The following is a 12,500-nucleotide window of genomic DNA, read 5'->3' as shown; positions in this document are numbered from 1 at the left end:
TTTTACTTTTTTGTTATAGTGCCTTTACTTTTTTTGTTATAATACCTTTACTTTTTTGTTATAGTACCTTTACTTTTTACTTTTTTGTTATAGTACCTTTACTTTTTAGTTTTTTTTGTAATAGTACCTTTACTTTTTACATTTTTTGTTATAGTACATTTACTTTTTACATTTTTTGTTATAGTACCTTTACTTTTTAGTTTTTTTGTAATAGTACCTTTACTTTTTACATTTTTTGTTATAGTACCTGTACTTTTTACATTTTTTGTTATATTACCTTTACTTTTTACATTTTTTGTTATAGTGCCTTTAACTTTTACTTTTTTTATAGTACCTGTACTTTTTTTGGTATAGTACCTTTAGTTTATACTTTTTTTTCATAGTACCTTTACATTTTTTGATATAGCACCTTTACTTTTTACTTTTTTGTTATAGTACCTTTACTTTTTGCATTTTTTGTTATAGTACCTTTACTTTTTACATTTTTTGTTATAGTACCTTTACTTTTTAGTTTTTTTGTAATAGTACCTTTACTTTTTACATTTTTTGTTATAGTACCTTTACTATTTACATTTTTTTTATAGTACCTTTACTTTTTACATTTTTTGTTATAGTGCCTTTACTTTTTACTTTTTTTATAGTACCTTTACTTTTTTTGGTATAGTACCTTTAGTTTATACTTTTGTTTCATAGTACCTTTACATTTTTTGATATAGCACCTTTACTTTTTACTTTTTTGTTATAGTACCTTTACTTTTTACATTTTTTGTTATAGTGCCTTTACTTTTTACTTTTTTGGTTATAGTACCTTTACTTTTACTTTTTTGTCATAGGACCTCTACTTTTTACATTTTTGTTATAGTACCTTTACTTTTTACTTTTTTGTTATAGTACCTTTACTTTTTACTTTTTTATATAGTATCTTTACTTTTTACTTTTTTATAGTACCTCTACTTTTTACTTTTTTGTCATAGTACCTTTACTTTTTACTTTTTTGTTATAGTACCTGTACTTTTTACACTTTTTGTTATAGTACCTTTACTTTTTACTTTTTTGTTATAGTACCTTTACTTTTTACTTTTTTGATATAGTACCTTTACTTTTTACTTTTTTTGTTATAGTACATTTACTTTTTACTTTTTTGTTATAGTACCTTTACTTTTTTGTTATAGTAACTTTAGTTTACATTTGCAAAAATGTATCTATACTGATTGTGCTCATTTCGATTAATAAATATTTGTTTAAAGCGATTTATGTTCATCTGAATTTAACAGTTAAAAACCGCAAGAACATTCATGTCAACCGAATATCTATAGATTACTACTGGACAAAATAATAAATTAGAGATGGAGGTAAAAAAAAATATTTGTATATAATACGTGCGATGACGCCAGGAGTAAAAAGCTCCTATTAGGAATCACATCTGACATGCACGATTTAAGAAATCTTCTAAACCTATCATTCTTTGACTACTGAGAATATAATCGTCGGGGCTTTCTTATATAAAAGATCAAACTCCACACGATAGAAACATTTCATAAATCGCTAGCTACATCCTGACAGCACATAGCAACAAAAAGAGATAATCCGAAGATATTCATTGATTTTAATAAACATGCAAAGCTGGCACTGTAAGACGCCATCAATATTTTTCCTACAAAACTTGCAAGTTCAAACGGGGATTACTGTTCCGTTAAGGTAATTAAGCACTTAAAATCAAATAGCATTCATAGACATGTTTGAAGACGGATAAGAACTTAAAAATGCTTATTTAATCTCTGATAAGAACTATTAAAAAAAATAAGTACGCGTATACGCAAGGTAAGCTCTATATAAATATTCTACTTCCCTATTGCAATCGTAATACTGAAAATGCGAATGCATTTATTCAAAGGGAGATAATTCATCCAGACTATACATATGAGTATATGTATTAGTATTACAGTAGTAACCCGTGGAAATTCCACGATGTTTTTATGTCGATCTGTATAATTATGTTTTAAAAATTATAATCGTTTAAAATAATTTTATGATAGTGGTCAATACGATAAAGATAACATGATCTTTTGTAAAGTGCCGCAAGATAAGTGTGATTTTGAAGATCTTTCGAATAAATAAAACGGAATATACCCATTTATCTACATCTTAAATGTCATTCGTTTGATAAACAAGTTTCCGTTTTCTTAGGGTAAAAAAATACCCAGCTAAATATTCTTCAAATTAATAAGTCATTTCTTTTCGAAATGTTTTATTTTAAACTGTATTATTTTTATCAATGGGATGATGAAATCTCATTTTGGAAAAAAAAATCATTTTTAAAATGGGTAAAGTGGAACTTGATTCACATAGCGAAATTAAACAGATAAATAATTAATAATTCTGCATATCTGATCATCTCCTCTTTTGTTTGCTGATATTTCACGAACGCATACAAAACATTTTAGCGTTTTACTGTACCGTTACAAACGTTTACATACGTGTTAACATGAACGAACACATTACGTGGCAGACTCCGTAGTATGAAGACAACGGACAAGAAACAAATCTCAACTCCTTTTTTCCAGTTAAACAACAGATTTTATTCACGAGTACTTCCTGTGCGTCCATGTTTAGCACGCATCCTTACCATTTCCTCTCTTTAATGTGATCATCGTTCTGCGCACATCTATTTTTTTAAAATAATATTTTTGCTTTTTTCCTTGCCGTGACGTCATCTCTCACACATCTCGGTCATTTGCATACAACCGTAATACGCACGACAACGCACTGTTATATTATATAGATTTCAAAAAGAAATCGCTGGAATACTTTAAATAGTGAGAAAAGACGAATGTCGTAAATAGCCTGATTGAAAACTTTTGAGGGGATTTAAAAGATGGAAATAATTAACATAAATAGGAAGAGTATAAAAAAGTGAATGACCTGAGAAACACGGTATGGATTTTTGTCTAAAATTAAATATATACCTGAATATTTGTTATGTCAATTTAACATAGCCAAACTATATCAGAATACAGTCTACTGCGAAAATAGACATGTTTTTCTCTCACCCTACCAATCAGGATTGAACTATAGATATCTGCAAGAATCTATTAGAAAATATAAAGCTTTAAACACCAGCGATTAATTAATCAACTATATCCTAGGTTTCATATGACAGTCTTTCTGATAAAATTACATGAAATTTTATTGAATTCTAACCCGATAAAACCTTGAGTATCGATACACTTTACGGTAGAATGAGATATCGCAGTTCTTTCTCAAAGTAGAATTGATCTTCTTGGAAACCACAAAGTGATGATAATATCTTATAGAAAATTAGGCGTGCACCATTTTGGGCGAATTTTCAGAAAAAAGGATAAGAAGGCTTGCAAAATGTCTCCGCGTTTTTCAACAGAATTAGCAGCGGGCACACCTCCATTATTCATGAATCAAGTTGCAATCATTCTACACGTAATTTGTTGGCAAGATGATAAACAAAGGATCTTGTAAATGATTTCAGCAATTGATTCAATCAGAGTAACTCTATTCTTGTGGTGACGACAGATAAATCAGAATCAACCACGAAACGCGCAAGAGCGTCTCAGTTCCATTTTTTATGTCACTACCATATGCAAACTAGTCTTAATGTAAACAAACATTTCACATCCGTGATGCTATAAAACGCTCTGCTTAGAGGTCATCTTAAAGTCAATTAGGATCAATCTTATGTCATCAATATGAATTAATGTGCTAATGTCAATTCGAAAAGCCACGGCGTAAACCATGATATCATCCAATCTCAATGCATTGCAATACACCAGATATTGCAGTCATTGGATTATAAGGTGGAAAAGCTAAACCAATAAACCCTATAATAATAAGGAAGCTAACAAAATTAAATATGCAAAACATTCCAACATAGCAAAACAACTATGCCTGAGGAACGTAAATTCTTTTCTCATTGTCAGAAATGGCTTTCAGTAAATGTTATTAGAATACAGCAAAATAAGGAGAATAAGAAAGAATCTGCCGTCCGTGTAAGAGTTAAATCTCACATGGCCGGACTAGTTAATAACCCTATTTCCATTAATAATAAGTAAAAACAGACATAAACTTATTAAACTACTTGGTATCATGAAATCAATATTTTATACCTGTGAATTCGAATTTTAGCTGTATTAGCTAATTAACCCAAATCCAAGAAATGTATAAGAAGTCGTTGCAAGTTTTTTTTTACATTGCGTAATTGTCTAGGAGGAGTTCTATCTAGAAAAATATCGCGGAAACCAATGCCTCCAATTGAATCATTGGATTCATACAAAATGTCTGAGAAAATGAATGAGGATATATTTACTCTAATAACGAATTGGGCGTATTATCTTATCTGACTGAAGTAATTTTGAGTTAATGCGGATATATTATGATTGTTTAAAATACTGACTGATGTAATAGAAGAGCGGCTTAGTATATAAATGTTATTTCTAATACTTCATTGCGAATGGTTCTGCTCTGAATATGCACTGTGAAAAGTTTTCCGATGAGAATACAGTAGAGTATGAATAAATAAAGAACTGAATTTGATATGCGTTTACGATCTGATGTGTCGGTTACTAGGAGAATGAATTGTAAATGAATTAGTCTGCGTTGAGTATTCATTCAAATTTATATTATATGAATATATTGTATGTTAGCTATAATAACGTAGACACATCAGGTTTTTGTAATTATACGCAGTTAATTGTCATCTCATTATATAATAATAATAATAATAATAATAATAATAATAATAATAATACTAATAATAATAATGATAATAATAATGATAATAATAATAATAATAATAATAATAATAATAATAATAATAAAAATAAATATGTATTATATATATTATGGTGATGCAAAAACAATATCGTTTCTTCATATATGTTACTTTATATATGATTTCTGATGAAATTAATTGATATATATATATATATATGTGTGTGTGTATGTATATATATATATATATATATATATATATATATGTTATATGTCATTTTGAAACGCGTTTTCCGCTCTATCGAATCGTGTTATTCGTTACCGTTCTCAATCCCTTAATTCATTTTTGCAGGCTTTTCAACAGCATAGACAATACTCAAACCGCACTTTAAAACTAGGCCGAAAAGCTGCCGAGACAACACGTGATATCAATAATGCGTTTGGTTCAGGAACCACTAACCAACATGTGGCACAACGGTGGTTCAAAAAATTTCGCAACGGTTACGACACTTTCGAAGTTGAAGAAGGTCGCGGCCGACCGTCTGCAGTTGATAACGAGCATTTGAAAGCGTTTTTGAAGCCGATCATCGCAAAACTACACAATAAGTTGCTATTGCACGTGAGGTCGACCACTCAACTGTCATTAGCTTTTTAAAGCAAATAGGGAAACCAAAAAAGTTGGATTAATGGATGCGGCGTGAACTGAACGATAATCATAAACTCGTCGTTTTGCGGTGTCTTCTACGCTCCTTCTGCGCAACAAAAACAACCCATTTCTCGAGCGGATTGTGACGTGTGATGAGAAGTGGATTCTTTATTGTATGTTAGCTATAAAAACGTAGACACCTGGCGAGTGGTTACGTACCTGAGAAGCTCCACAACACTTCTCGAAGCCGAAAATGCACCAAAACAAAGGTTATAGTGACTGCTTGGTCGTCTGCGACTTCTTGAATCCGGGCGAAACGAGTACTGCTGAAAACTTGACGAAATGTATCAGAAGCTCGAACATATGTGGCCAAGATTTGTCAATGTGAATGGACCAATTCTCCTCCATGAAAACGTTCTACTGTCCCTGCAGAAGCTGAACAAATTGGCCTACGAGACTCTGTCTCATCCGCCATATTCACCGGACATCTCGCCTGCGATTATCGCCTTTTGAAGCATCTCGACGATTTCCTGTGCGAAAAATGTTTCCAAAACCGATATGATGCCGAGTTGACCTTCAATGACTTCATCGTTCCAGAACTCCGGATTTCTATGCTAACGTGATAAATAAACTTGTTTCTCATTGGCAAAAATGTGTCGATTCTAATGGTCCTTATTTCGATTAATAAAGTTTATTATGAAAGGAGTTATGATCTTGTGAAGTTTAACGTCAAAAACTGAAAAAAGTCACTTTAACGTCAAAAAAAAAAATATATATATATACGACATATACGTATATTGTAAATCTACATTAAAAATGTATCTATATTTAACTCTACAGATATGATCGAAAATCAGAAAGTTATCTTTATTTTCAAAAACGATCTACTTAATATTTAGGGGTATGATTACCTAAAACAACTCCAATAACTTATTAAACACTTTAATACACACACACACACACACACACACACACACACACACATATATATATATATATATACATATATATATATAACAAAAAATCGTTTTTGAGAATGTAACACTACATTACTGTATATTGTGTTTATATTGAGTATTTACTTATTAGGTGTTTTCACACGAGTTCTATTATTAGCTATTTCTCATTTATGAGAATAAGGTGTATTTCGCGAATCTGCTTAACAGCAAGTCTATCCCTGAAATATAAAACTTTATCTCTTTCCGAAACTTTGACCATAATTTTTCGAAATTGCAGCATCGTTTACCATTGTTAATGTTTTGTTGTTTTGTCCCCGATAAATATTCATAGATATCTCTAACACTTATGCGGCAAGAAAGTTTTTAAAATTCCACCATACTTTGTGTAAACAAATCGAGCAGAGGTAGTTCGGACGATGTCAAAACATGACTCACGCAGCAGCCGCGAATAGCGTAGTGGATAGGAACCTTGACTGTCGTACAGACGGGCGGGTTTCAATCCAGGCTTGAGATAGTTGCCTATCTAGCCGCACTGATGAGATGTGAAACAGCGAAACAGTACTGTATGTGGATGACTATAATGCTCGTTATCTTTACTTGAGCATATTGAGAAGTGATACACGAATTACCATTGGCATATAAGCAGTACTATATGTGGATGACTATATATATAATATGACATATATATATATATATATATATATATATGTGTGTGTGTGTGTGTGTGTGTGTGTCAATGTATATTATTAGTAATAGAACTACCTTATTTTATTATTAATGCTCAAGGACAAAAAAATTACTTTTTTTAAGTTTGTCTAGATTTTTATAATTGATTAAAGGTATTTTTGCAATTTCAGGAAATAACTGAATCTTATTTTCTCTATCAGGTCAGGTGTTTGTGCTAGGTTGATTTAAAGAAAATCAGATTTGTGACAAAATCGAGTACGCTTCGTTCCAATATCATTTGATTTTTGCCAACACATATAATCCTAAATATGTATTTTTAGCGATAAGATATATAAGTTAGCTAATAGAAACACCGATATCTGTATACGGAATAGTATGCCTTGATAAAGGTAAAGCCACGTAAATTGAATGCCGCTTTACCATTGTTCAAACTTCATGGTTTGATGCTCCGTGTAATCGAACTCCTGGAATGCTCCATGGCATATTCCAACAGTGGTTAGCCATCAATACTGCGTCCCAGCCACCCTTATACCTGGTCACCATCCGTTCTAGGTTTCGATATAATCTCCCACCCGCTGCTCGTCACTCATTGAACTCAAATCCTCAAGAAACCACTCCATATGTTTTTTTTCTAACTGCATTTTCACCCCAAACAAGGCACATTGCCACTTTCATATAGGGGCTATTATCAGGGACCTAAGTTGCAGGAATACTATGTAGGGTGTTTGGCAGCAAGATGTTTGTTCACATTACACTTGAGCTTCTGCATGTCAGTACAGTTGGGGAAGCAGGAAACTGTAAGAGAATTCCAAAGTCGGACAGTTCTGGGGAAGAAGCCATTAGAGTAGAAGGCTTTTTTACATCTAGGGATCTAAACTGAGTAGGGGTAAGACTTCGCTGCTGGTCGGGTTTGTCGGGGATATTTTCTTCTAGGGGATACAAGGGTTGTAGTTCGTCAGAGCATCCACCATTGAAATACGTTTAAAACAGGCAAAGGGATGTAACATCACGTCGATAGGACAGGGGCTGAAGCTTAGATGACAGTTGGGGACCTATTAGGTTGGCGGCTCTCTTTTGGACCCTGTCCAAGAGCGGAAGACTAGTAGCAGATGCATCAGCCCAAATGTGACAGCAGTACTCCATGCATGGGCGAATTGTGGCTTTGTAGAGGTACAGGATACTTTCAGGCGTAATTGATATTTGATTGATATTATATTGATGATGTATTGATATTCTATTGATAAATAGATAGTACATGTGAACACTCATTTTTCAGCCCAGGTTTCTGAAACAAGTAAGCAAGTTATAGACAAGTTTTGTGTAGTTTCTCGCCTCATTGTTGTCAAGAATATCATTCACTACCAGGACAAATGCTTTTCACGTTTCTAGTTCCACTTCATTTATTGAGTTTTAGAACTCTGAATTTCTGATAGCTGCATGATCTGAGGATTGTCAGAGTTGCTAGCTTTCAACCTTTCCATGGCCAATCCTGAAAAAAACCTGGCAAAAGTAAGTGTAGCAGTCACCATCCTTGTTAAGGGCTTTGGGAAACTGCTTGATGAAGCTGAGCGTGATATGTGGCCGTGGAAAAACTGTTCTGTCACTGTCGTTTAGGCACCAATTCCACTTGCAGAAGCCAACTCTTATTCTTGCATGCTAATTGGAAGATTTCGAGGTTTTATGAGTTCAAACTGATGTTTTTCCGACATAGCCACTTCTCAGACGTGAATACTTCTTATCATTAAAATAGTAATTTTCAATAAAATATGGCAGCTTACTCTCACCAACTTTTTCTAAAATGCTCCACACACACGTACAAGTAAACAAACTCATAAAAACGACGTGCCCATAACTCTGACCATGACCTGATTGAGCATCGATACATGTTGTAAGTTGATCTGATTGACTATCAGGTTCGTCCTAAATCAGATGACAAAATGCAGAAAAATGTTCTTGTAAATCAGTGTTTTTGCTGTTGTTGTTATTATTATTGTTATTATTAGTATTATTATTAATAATAATGTTAATAATAATAATAATAATAATAATAAAAAAGCAGCTGAAATCGTAAGATTATTGTCGTTCTGACATCAAAGATGGAAAATAAATTAAATATACAACTCGGCAACTGTGTAAACGCAATTCATTTATATAGTTTCTTAGTTCCTAAACATGCTCATAGTAAACCCATTCATATTGCATATAATAGTATATGCATGTGCAATAAATTATTATCATAAATGTATTCTTATAATAGAAATCGATTATAATTCATTTATACAAATCCAATTTCTAATGCGCTCTTGTAGAAAAGCAATTAGACTGCGTTGAATTTGGAAAATCATTTTCATGCAACTCTATTGTTAAACCACTTACCATTTCATTGATTTAGTAAAAATCAGTTCCAGTGTATTAAAATAATGTATTCCATTAGTAAAATTATTTTCTGTGTATTCCTCAAGGAAATGTGTTTGTTAATGGATATTTGTAAAGGTTGTAAGCTTAAGTCACTGGCATAGCATATATTTTAACATCCATATTCTCGCTTTATTATCTTGTCAAACCCTGCTCTATCCCTAATAACAAATCTTTGACATTTGAACTAATAGTTCAGTGTATTTATACTTGAATATAGCGGATATCAAATCGAACATGTATTCCTAAACGAATGATGAAGATTATAAGAATCTATTTGTTTTATTGTGATAAAAATCTGTTAATGGATCAAATCTCACATCAAACTTATTACCCTTACTCTAACTATGAATGCAATTATTCTAAGAGGAAAACGTAAGAGAATATATTTTCGTCAGATGAAGTTTATAAATGTTTGAGCAAAGAAATACATAAAAATGAACGTGGCTATGTAAAGTTTTTTTACATGTTCTTATATAATTTAGATTAACCATAGAAATTGAAAATTATTTAAGAAGCTAAACGTTAAAACTAGTTCTATATTTAATACTATAACCTCATGAATTTTAGACCTAATCGATGAAGATAATAAACTCTTTAGCAATGGCTGCTGGACTGATTGAGCTCAATCGACTTTGCCGAAGTTTTGTCCTTGCTGCTCTCTTTTTCCACTACTGTCACAGCCAGCTATGTTTTCGGTTTTTTATTTGTTTGGACAGAAGGGGGAAAAAGAGATAGATTCTAATACATCACTGCTCCGGCAACCTTAACAATTAGATGTCATTATGCGTTGAACCAGCTGTATATAATGTGGTAAGTGATTTACAACATATTTTGACAAGGAGATGATGGATTGCACTTTGCTAGGGTCTAAAAGTTTCATCAATTGATCTTATAACGAAACCAATAGTGTTACAAAGCGTGACTAAGTATTTTTTATTTCATGGATTTGTTATAATTTTCGAATATAAATACCGTCTATTTTTTATTTATTGAATTCACTGCATTGAATATGTAACTAATGTAATAGCACAAGTGTATTGATAATTTTTAACCTCTAAAAGTTTAACCTAAATAAATCAGCTGTTTTTGCTAAAAGGGTTGCAAGAACAAAATCTGATGATTGCTTTTTAAGAATATATATATATATATATATATATTTGTTTACTGTTTTTTTTGGAAAGAATTCCAACAAAGTGCTCGATTAGAAAGAAATACTTTTTCGATATAAGAGCTTAATAATTATTTATTTAATTGTACAGAAGTTCAGAAAAACATTGGTACCGTCGGTTTCAAGCCCAATATAAAGGGGAACAGTTAATGATAAATCGTAAATAATGTTAGGCTCTCGTCAGCCATGTTGTTTTAACGATTTACCATTAACTGGCCCCCTTTACGTTGGGCTTGAAACCGACGGTACCAATGTTTTCTGAACTTCTGTAAAATTAAATATATATATATATTTATGATAATAAACTACAAAAAAGTAATTGCAAGCATATGTTTTATATATTGTATTCATATAAATTTATTTAGGTATTTTCAACTGTTGAAGTGGCATACCACACGAGATACCATAAACAAAAAATATATGCACAAAGTTATTGTTATTAAATCGCGCTATGTACAAACACCACATTTCTAAATGCCAATTTCTTGCATATAAAAGACGTATGTTTCCTTCCGAATTTTTTTTCAAATATTTCCTGGTACAATTTTTTGTCGTTTGCTCTATATCTCTCATCTATGTATATTTGTCATAAGAATTTAAAAATTATGGTTTTGGTTTGTATATATATATATATATATATATATATATATATATATATATATATATATATATATATATCATATTCTACTTTGAATTGCAATACAAATATTAAATGCAATAAGAATCATAATGTGTATGAAGTTATTTTTAATGTCGCGTCTTACATATGCACCTTCTCCAAGTACAATATATTATTACGAAATGCTTATATGTTATAAACAAGTAAAATAAAGAAATGATACGCACTTTTATTCACTTCGACATGTTATAAAATAGTGTCTTCCGAGTAGTGTGCTATTGTATATATAGTTTTTGATGTATCAGTTTAGCGAAGAGTAGAAAGTAGCTTATTTGGAGCCAGATATACACATCGTATAAACTAATAAACGCTGTGTACATATTGTCAATATTATTGTAGCGTACTATGTACAGAAAACTTACCCCAGTGAGAATATCACCTAATATAAAAGTAGTCTGTCCGTTAATTCAAATACAGAAATCTACGAATGAATCGAATAAATATTGCTTTAGCGGGATAGGGTTTAATATATATATATAAAAACATAATAAAATATGAAAACATCTATTAATTGAAAATAGTGAATCAATAAAAATTTTGAAAAAAGAAAAAAAAAATGTGTGTATGAAAAAGTAAAGATAAGAAGTGTGTTTACAATTTAACCAAAGTATGAAAAAATAGGTTAGGTTTCACTTACATTTCAGCCTCCTTGTCTATACTTAAAAAGTTGAAAAAGATTATAAGTAATTTTTAAGCTAAAATTGTATTGTCTATAAATGCAATCTTTAATCATAAATATAAATGAATTACAGTCATACAATATTGCAAAAAAAGGCAAAATTAATTCTCTGCATCAATTAATCACATAAGAAAATATTTATGAATTTTTATAGAGCATTTCAAAAAAGATATATAAGAGGGGAGATTGATAGGGGAAATATCAAAACGTAAAAAGACGAAGCAAAACATAAAAGAATGAAAAAATTGTCAAAACTGCCAAACATATTTTGTTTGTATAAAGTAAAAATTTTAAGACAATAGAAAGTGCTTAATGAAAAACGTATTTGAATTTTAATAAATATCCGATTTATACATTTAAATAATGTATTTAGAATTAATTTGATTTTAACTCGATATTAGAGAGCTATAGCATAAAGACACATTTATATCGAATATTTAAAAGTTAAATAATATTTAAAATCTTATATGTTTGTTAATTTTTATATTTTATATATAATCTGCGGTTTATACAATTGGCAAGTT

The 12,500-nt window shown here is 30.9% G+C and overlaps 2 long non-coding RNA genes across 2 annotated transcripts in view; both read right to left on the bottom strand.

Moving 5' to 3' along the window:
- Positions 1–10,715, bottom strand: part of LOC145247914 (uncharacterized) — an 11,893-nt gene extending 1,178 nt beyond the window's left edge. The window contains exon 1 of the long non-coding RNA XR_013863300.1: positions 46–10,715. This is a non-coding gene — a long non-coding RNA (uncharacterized LOC145247914). The remainder of the gene's footprint in view (positions 1–45) is intronic.
- The window catches only part of LOC145247915 (uncharacterized), a 436,900-nt gene that overhangs the window by 383,240 nt on the left and 41,160 nt on the right, over positions 1–12,500 (bottom strand). Inside the window, exon 2 of the long non-coding RNA XR_013863301.1 lies at positions 11,935–11,955. This is a non-coding gene — a long non-coding RNA (uncharacterized LOC145247915). The remainder of the gene's footprint in view (positions 1–11,934; positions 11,956–12,500) is intronic.

Source organism: Euprymna scolopes, chromosome 26 (genome assembly GCF_053919585.1).
Source record: "Euprymna scolopes isolate OS-2025 chromosome 26, ASM5391958v1, whole genome shotgun sequence".
Taxonomy (NCBI): domain Eukaryota; kingdom Metazoa; phylum Mollusca; class Cephalopoda; order Sepiida; family Sepiolidae; genus Euprymna; species Euprymna scolopes.
Note: the sequence above shows the minus strand (reverse complement) of the source record. Positions and strands in the feature narration are given on the sequence as shown.